Source organism: Podarcis pityusensis (assembly GCF_964106645.2).
Source record: "Podarcis pityusensis genome assembly, chromosome: 1".
In the NCBI taxonomy this organism is placed as follows: Eukaryota; Metazoa; Chordata; class Lepidosauria; order Squamata; family Lacertidae; genus Podarcis; species Podarcis pityusensis.
Genome location: NC_138028.1, coordinates 53,608,120 through 53,617,512, shown reverse-complemented (window position 1 = coordinate 53,617,512; position 9,393 = coordinate 53,608,120).

Sequence of the window (9,393 nt, the reverse complement as noted above, 5' to 3'; positions counted from 1 at the left end):
ATTCACCATGTTGATCCATAAATTGGGGTGGGATCTATCGGCGGAACCCATTCAAATGCTTTTTGAAGAAGGGCTTTCTTCGGCTGTGAAAGACGAACTTTCCCGGGCGCCCAGGGCGGAGTCTATGGACCAGCTGACCAAATCAGCGCTGACCATAGGAGCGCGCCAGGAGGCGAGAGCATTGGAGAGGCGGGAAGGGAAGGGGGAACGTTGGAAGGAGTTCCGCATTCCAGACATTCCAGAGCCAACTTTCCCGCCGGCAGAGCCGATGGAAATCGGAACAGCGCGCGCGCGCGCAGTTTCAAAGCCCAGTGAGGGGGGAAAGAAGGAGGGAAAAGGCGCCCGGAAATGCTATCTCTGCCAACAGCCAGGTCACTTTGCCAGAGTCTGCCCCCAGAGGAAGGAATGGCAAGGGATGGTAGGAGCTGTGGAGGGAAGAGAGGAAGAAATACCGAAGCAAGTAAAAGCCAACGCCTGGCTGCCACCGTCGGGGCACAGCAGTCAGGCCAAAGAGCAGTGAAAGTGCCCACGCCAGAACCTCCTAAACCCGCCCTAGTGATAGAAGTGGCGCTAGAGCTGCCAAACGGACACCCTCTAAAGATAAAGGCGCTGTTGGACTCAGGCAGCTCCTGCAATTTCATGAGCAAAGAGTTTGCAGCTGAACACCAGATACAGACGATCCCTTTAAGCAACCCCCTGCAGGTGACCACGATCGATGGCAGGGAGCTGTTGGGAGGAGAAGTCAGCTTGCAGACCGTCCCAATGATAATGAAGGTGGCAAGGCACACCGAACTGATAGCGTTTAATGTGGCCACCTTGGGAGGAGCTCCCATTATATTGGGGATGAGCTGGCTAGCGTTACATGATCCGCTGGTGGGCTGGCATCAGAGAGTGGTTTCTTTTGGTTCAGCACATTGCTTAGAACACTGCAAAGAGGGAAAGGGTTTGGCAGGGGCCCAAGCCACCCTAGCAGGGACTGAAGTAACGGAGAACGTGAAGGTACCACGACAATACGCAGATCTCCGCGACGTCTTCAGCGAAAGGGAAGCTGACCAATTACCCCCGCATAGACCCTTTGACTGTCAAATCAATTTACTCCCTGGGGCACAGCTCCCTGTAGGCAAGCTGTACGCCATGTCAGACAGAGAGATGCAGGAGCTAAGAGAGTTCATTGACAAGAACCTGAAGAGAGGGTTCATCAGAGAGTCCAGGGCGGTGGGGGGCAGCCCAGTGTTTTTTGTGGATAAAAAAAAACACGAACAAGCCGAGGCTTGTGTGTGACTTCAGGGCCTTAAATGCAGTGTCAGAACCAGTGGCTTTCCCTATGCCCAGGATTGACGACATTTTGACAAGGGTCAGGAAGGGAAAGATTTTTACTAAACTGGACCTAAGGGGGGCGTACAACCTGATACGAATAAGGAAGGGGGATGAATGGAAAACCACCATGTTCACCCCTTTGGGGGCATTTGAATATTTAGTTATGCCCTTCGGCCTACAAGGAGGCTCCGCGTGCTTTCAATCGTTTATGAACCACGTCCTGGGGCCTTTGCTTTACAAGAATTGTGTGGCCTTCTTAGACGACGTGTTGGTGTATTCTGAGAATGAGGAGCAGCATGTGAGAGACGTCAGAGAAGTGTTGAGCAGGCTGCAAGCCAACCAGCTGTGGGTGAAACTGGAGAAGTGTCAGTTTCATACCAAGGAGGTGGAATTCCTGGGGTATCGCCTGTCAGACAAGGGATTGGCCATGGATCCCGGCAAGGTCCAGGCGGTGCTGGAATGGAAAACACCCAAAACAAGGAAGGATGTGCAGAGGTTCCTAGGATTTGGGAACTTCTATCGTAAGTTCATCCGAAACTTTGCCCACCTGACGGCGCCCATTACGGACTGTCTCAGCAGTAAGAAGAAGTTCGTTTGGACTGAGGAGGCGGAGCGAGCATTTGAGGAACTAAAAAGGGCCTTCGCCTCGGAACAACAACTCCTGCATGTGGATTTACAAAAACCGATGAGAGTGGAAACTGACGCATCAGACAGAGCGATTGGGGCGGTGCTTCTGCAGCCAGGGAAGGAGGAGTCAGAGTGGAGACCGTGTGCCTTTTTTTCGCGAAAGCTGAACAAATCCGAGAGGAACTACACGGTGTATGACCGAGAACTACTAGCCATTCATGAGGCGTTCCGGAGATGGAGGCACCTGCTAATTGGCGCACAACATAAGGTGCAAGTGTGCACTGACCACAAGAACCTAGAGTATTGGAGGACGGCACGAGTGCTCAACCAACGGCAAGTGAGATGGGCCCAGGAGTTCTCCAAATTTAACTTTGAGATTTGTTACGTGCCAGGCCCAGAGAACATTAGGGCGGACGCTCTCTCACGCAAACCTGAATATTTGGAGGAGGAGGGAGCACCCGAAGAGAGACATGTCATTCCAGAGGACCGCTGGGTGTGTGGGGCGGCATTGGTGGGACAAAGAGAACTGGTAGAGGAAACAGAGAATGATGAATACGCCCAGAATAAGCTCAGAGGTCTTAGGGGTGAGGGAGAGGAACCAGGGGGTTTCGAGGAAAGAAATGGAGCTTTGTATTACAAAGGGGCACTGTATATCCCTGAAGGAGACTTAAGGGGGAGGGTACTCAAGCAGTTGCACGACAGCCCCACGGCGGGGCATTTTGGACAACACAAAACCATGTGGTTGGTCACCAGGGAATTTTGGTGGCCTAAGGTGAGGGAAGATGTACGGGAGTATGTAAGAGGGTGTGAGCAATGCCAGCGAGCCAAAGGGGAGAGGCGGGCACCGGCGGGGCTATTAGAACCCTTACCAACCCCAGAACGACCTTGGGAGGCAGTGTCGATAGATTTTATGACTGATCTGCCGAAGTCCAAGGGGAAAACAGCCATCATGGTGGTGGTAGACCTACTAACAAAGATGTGCCACTTTGTAGCCTGCTCGCATGCAGTCACGGCGGAAGAGACAGCGAAGTTATTTGTAGAACACATTTTTAGGTTGCACGGGGTGCCATTGAGGGTGGTCTCAGACCGAGGAAAACAATTTACTTCCAGGTTCTGGAGGAAGCTCATGAGCTTACTGCAGGTGGAGGTCAACTTTTCGACTGCCCGGCACCCTGAAACCAACGGGCAGGCGGAAAGAGCAAACGGGGTCCTCCAGCAATACCTGAGGTGTTATGTCAATGACAGAGAGAATGACTGGGTAGAAAAGTTGGCGCTGGCGGAATTTGCCTACAACAATGCCGAGAATGTGTCCACAGGGATGAGCCCCTTCTTGGCTAATTATGGGTGTCATCCCAGGGCTTTCCCAGGGGGAGAAGGGGAGAGATGGGGTGTCCCGGCAGCCGAGCATTTTGTAGAAGAAATGGAAGCAATCCATCGTCAGCTCCAACTCAACTTAGAAAGGGCGAAGGAAGAATACAAGAGGCAGGCAGACAAGAACCGAAGGGAAGGTGAAACCATAAGGGTGGGAGATAGGGTGTGGCTGTCAACCCAAGGGTTGCCGTTCAAAGGAGGTTGTAAGAAATTAAGACCCAGGAGATTGGGTCCCTTTGAGGTCATTCAACAGGTCAACCCAGTGGCTTTCAGGCTCCGGTTACCCAACCACATGAAACTGCACCCAGTATTTCACAGGTCGTTACTGTCACCGTATGAGGGGGGACGAGAAGGGATGGCCACTCGGGGACCGGTCATAGAAGAAAGGGAATGCAGCAGCCATGTGGCAGAAATCCTCGACGCCAGATGGAAGGGGGATCAGGTGGAGTATTTGGTAGCGTGGGAAGGAGAACCGGAGTCAGAAAACACTTGGGTAATGGCAGAAGATATCAATGACGAGGTATTGATAGAAACGTTCCATCAAAGGTTCCCAAGGAAACCTCAGCCTGTGGAGAGGTTCCGGAGGGAATACTTTGGGACCACCGATGAGGAGGAGGAGTTGGAAGGATTCTCGGAATCGGAAGGGGAAGGGGAGATGGACTCTGAGGAGGAGGAGTACTTCGAGACCAGGAACCGCAACAGGTGGAGAGAAGTGTTCGGGACATCGGAAGATGAAGGAAGTTCATTCCGGGGTTTTGCCTCCTCACCGCCCGTAGAGGAGGGGGCGAGAGGGGATGAAGGGGGCCCTGGAGGGGAGGTGGATGTCAGGGAACTGCCATCGGAAGGAAGGGAAGTGAAAGGGCTCACACAGGTTGGGAGAGACTCAGCAGCTGAAGAGGGAACCAGTAGGGGGAGAGGAGCTGGGCTGAGGGAAAGGGAGCTGGAGGGATGGCTCAGAGACACTTCCAGCGAAAACAGTGGGGAGGTTTCAGGACCTCCTGTAGGGACACCCACTCCTCGCCGGAAACTGTCACGCAGAGAGTCCAGAAGACGTGTTTCCGTTAAGGAGCTTTTATGTTGGAAGCGATTCCGAAAGCAACCACTGTCGGAAGCTGCCAGCGACTGACGGAGCCATGTTTAAGGGGCTCCGTTACAGACAGAGGTTTGCAAACTTGACCAAACTCTGAGGGACTAGGATTTTACACACAAGCAGCTCATCGTCCCATCACAGTTATGGACCACCGGTATGAAATTCACGGCATGTAATGCCCTGAAAGAAAACATTATGAAAATGATATATAGGTGGTACATGACCCCAGTCAAACTTGCAAAGATATATCACCTGTCTGACAACAAATGCTGGAAATGTAAGGAGGCTGAAGGGACATTCTTTCACCTCTGGTGGACTTGCCCGAAAGTGAAGGCCTTCTGGGAAATGATCTATAATGAGCTAAAAAAGGTATTTAAGTATACCTTTCCTAAGAAACCAGAGGCCTTCCTTCTGGGCATAGTTGGCCAGAAAGTGTTAAAGAAGGATAGAACTTTTTTTATGTATGCAACTACAGCAGCAAGAATTCTTATTGCTAAACACTGGAAGACACAAGATTTACCCACGCTGGAAGAGTGGCAGATGCAATTGATGGACTATATGGAATTGGCCGAAATGACTGGCAGAATCCGAGATCTGGGAGAAGAAACAATGGAGGAGGACTGGAAAAAGTTTAAGGATTATCTACAAAAACATCATAAGTTATATGAATGTTAAGATTTTGCATGGTTGGGAAAATTTAGCTTCAGCAATAAAATTTGATGATTTGGGAAATTAAGTTATAACTATGAAAGGACCAAAACTTAAAATACGCCTACTTTAGGATAAAAGAAATTTGATAATAAGTATTTTAAATTTAAAGTATAATTATTTGAAACTACAAAAAATGCATGAAACAAGGTAATAATTTGCTGACATCTTTATTGTAAAGAATGCAGGGTGAGGGAGATGTGGGGAAGTCCGGTTGGTTATGAACAGATGTTCTGGAAAGATGAATTTTATCTATTTTCGTTTGCTCTTTGTTCTGTTGCTTTTGTTATTTACCGGAATATATATTTGTACCTGGAAAAAGCAATAAAAAATATTATTTAAAAAAAAATTAAAAAAAAATATTACCTTCTGTGTGTGGATTGTTTCACTAATTATTCTTGGGTTTATATGATGGAGAAACCGCAAGAAACTTTAGAAAAGTTTCAGGAGTTTTGTGACAAGGTTAAAAATATGCATGATGCTAACATTGATTGTCTTTTCACAGATGAGAAGCAAGTTTTTCTGTTATAGAAGTTTCAGAAGTTCCTGGATGGAAAAGGGATAGACCACAAAGTTGCTGTTTCGACCGAAGCGTGGAACAGGGGGGTCTGTGTGAGGGTGAACAAAGAATTGCAAAAGGGGATGCATGCGCAATTGCTAAGTTCACATTTGTCACATGAATATTGGGCCGAATCGCTAGCGTCCTATCTTCATGTGTGGTTGAGAAAAGTCTCAACAGAGTTGGGATGTTCTCCTTTTGAGAAGCTGTTCCACAGAAAACCTTCTGTTGCCTATTTTAAGGTTTTCGGGTCTCATGTGAGAACAGAAGCTCCAGGTGGAGTAAAGAATGCCAGAGGCATTTTTGTGGGTTATGAAAAAGGTCTCTACAGAGTAATTTTGTCTGAATCTGGTCAGGTGATTCTCACAAAGTTCCAGTGCTCCAGAGCAAGAGAGTGCTCCAGAGCAAGAGCGGGTTGTAGAACACACATTTCCCACAGGAAACGATTCAGATGATAATGATGATGATTTTTCTGATGTCACAGATTACAGTGGTACTGACGATGACAGTGATAGCTCAGAGAGTTCAGTTGTAACGGTCATTGAGAGAAAATCTCACACAATGGATAGACCTTCACAGGTGAAGGAAGAACCACTGATTGCTACTGGTTCTCAACAGAGTCCAAAGGTTGAACCAGTGAGCACAGAGGATCAGAACCTCATACGCAGGTCTGAGAGAGTTACAAAGGGTGTACCACCAAAGAGGTACTCAAAAGAGTTTGCTAACTTAGCTGTTGCATGTGTTGCTATTGTTAACAACTCAAAGCAGGTTGAAGCAGTGTCTAAGTCAGAGACAAAGACACAACAGAGAGTAGCTAGCCAAGGTAATGCAGAAGCACTCATTCCTTGGAAGCCAGACAACCAGAGAGGTACACTGGTGAAACCAGTGGTGGGGAGTTCCAAGGGTGGAACTGAAACAACAGGGGACTGTTATATGTATAACAACTGTTTGTTCTCTTCTCTGGATCATGTTTTGCCAATTGATGCTTTTGGGGGAGGATGTTGGGAAAAAGCACCAAGGCAAAAGCCAGCTCCAGATGGCTGGAATGCAAAACAGGATGTTATGGTTTGCAGATGTACTGTTGGAGAAAAGGTGGAGCCTATTCTCTGTACTGAGCACCGGATGTTAGCTCAGTGTGTCATCTGACCTGTGCTGGAAGTACAGGGGAGGAGTTGTGACTCTTCTGATGGAGTCTGAAGGGAACAGTCACATTTCTCTGTACTGCTGAATGACAGGAATAAAAGGACATGTAAAAGGACTCCTGTCTGTCTTTCTTCCCCTCCCTGGGGGAGTGCAGGGAGGGAGAGAAGGAGGAGGGTGTGTCCTGCTCACGTTTGAGGAGAAATCGCCGGTTTATGACCTAGCCTGCCGGGAGACGCAGCGGAGAGGTCATCAAGTATCTCACTCAGTTGCCCGGGGGAGGCCAGTTTACCTCTGACTGTGAGCTGAGATACTAACAAACTCAACTCCCAAACCTCAACTGACAACTCCCAAACCTCAACTGACTTTCAAAACCTCCCACTCTAACTTTGATTCCCCCCTTGCATTCTCACTGGCCAATCACATCACACCTATTTTAGCCCTTTCCTTATGACCCATCCTAGGAGGCAAACGCCACAACAACACCCAATTTTTGCCTAATTTCTTTTTAGCAAAAAGCATCGTCTTATACATGGAGAAATACAGTACTTCTTCAAATGCAGCAAGCTATAGGCTCCCATAGGAGGCTTAGATGGCTTTAAAAGAGGATCTGAGAAATTTATAGAAGAGAGGGCTATTGATGGCTACTAGCCATAATGGCTATGCTCCACCCCCACAGTTGGAGGCAGTAATGCTTCTGAATACCAGTTGCTGGAGGCCACAGAAAGGAAGAGTATTCTTGTGTCCTGCCTGGTTAGCAACTGTCAGAACAGAATGCTGAACTACCGTAGATGGGCCACTGGTCTGATTCAGCAGACTCTTCTTATGCTTTTATGAGGTTGCAGGTGGTCCAGTGAAGTGGCAGGCAGTCTGCCACTTCCAAAGCTCTGCTGGTTTGCCCTGGGTAGGGTAGGAAGTGTGTGGTTGGGGTGTGTTTCTTCTCACTAATCCTGCCCAGTCCACCCAACCCACTTTCAAATCAATGCGGGGTGCAGAAATGGCCAGGCTGTTGTAGGCAAGGGACTCAATCCTAGGGCCTTTTAGGAAAATGGGGGGGGGGGGGTTGAATGCAGCAGATCCCAGGTCACCACTATGCCTTATGCCTGCTCGTGGTGTAACTCTAGATTCTGTTGCCAGAAACTCTACCAGTAGAAGATCTATGCCTGTAGAGCTTCCCATGAGCATATTGACAGGTGCGGAGGGTGGCAACACGAGAACGGGCCTCCTCTGCAATGGCTCCCCGTCTGTGGAATGCTCTCCCCAGGAAAGTTTGCTTGGTGCCTTCATTATACACCTTTAGGCACCAGGCAAAAATGTTCCTTTTTAACTAGTCCTTTGGTTGATCCAATCTACATCCTATGCCCTTTTAAAATGTGTTTTTGGGGGGCTATTGGGTTGTTTTTATTTTTATTAGGTATTTTATTTTTATTAGGTATTTTGATTTTATTCTGTGAACCATCCTGAGAACCCCTGGGTATAGGGTAGTATAATAATAATAATAATAATAATAATAATAATAATAATAATAATAATATAATACAGTGGTGCCTCGGGTTAAGAACTCTAGGTCTGTTTTTAACCTGAAACTGTTCTTAACCTGAAGCACCACTTTAGCTAATGGGGCCTCCTGCTGCCGCTGTGCAGCCGCGGCGCGATTTCTGTTCTCATCCTGAAGCAAAGTTCTTAACCCGAGGTACTATTTCTGGGTTAGCGGAGTCTGTAACCTGAAGCGTCTGTAACCCAAGGTACCACTGTAATGGGGACTTTCTTGGCAGATGTGGCACCACTACTGGCAGAGCTCCTTTTATGCAGCTGGGAGGCTCATCCACCCCATCCTAACCTCCTCCAGCCAGCAGATCAGGGAATTAGAATTGCTCTATCTTTAGCCTTATATGAAATCTTGTCAAAAGCTTTGATTAATTAAAGAAACAAAAGAGCTACCTGACTACGAAATCACCTGAACTGAAATATTTTGTCCTATAAATTGGAGGGAGTCAATTTCTTTCACACCGGTAAAATTTACACTTTCTTAGAAATGCCCCTGACAACGTAATTGGATTTGTAAATGTCTAATTATCTTGCTTAAGTATCTGGAGCCTGTACCATCTAAGCTAACACACAGTGTGTTCCTTAGCACATTGTTTTATGTTGATTTCTTTATGTGATAAGTAGCATTTATTTATTATTCAAGAAATGCACAACCCAACTTTCAGGGCAGAAACTCTCCCATGGGAGCTTGCAACAGGAAACAATAAAACATAACAATATACAGTGCTTTTTTTCTTTAAAAAGTTTAGGGGTACTCTCATTTTCCTACTCATATTGAAATACTGCCCCTCAATGAGCCCCAACTTAGATTCACAAAATGTTTAGGGGTATGTGTACCCCTGTGCGCACCCACCGCCAAGAAAAAAAGCACTGACAATATGTAAAATTAAATTACATCCACACAAAAACAAACACATGGAAAACCACAGCAGTTCTGGGTTGGAACCTGACTTCACTCTCACAGTTGAGAGTATCTGATGAGCAGAGTGGGAGGGGTGCTGTTTTTGGAGATTTCCACTCCCCCGGCCGCCCT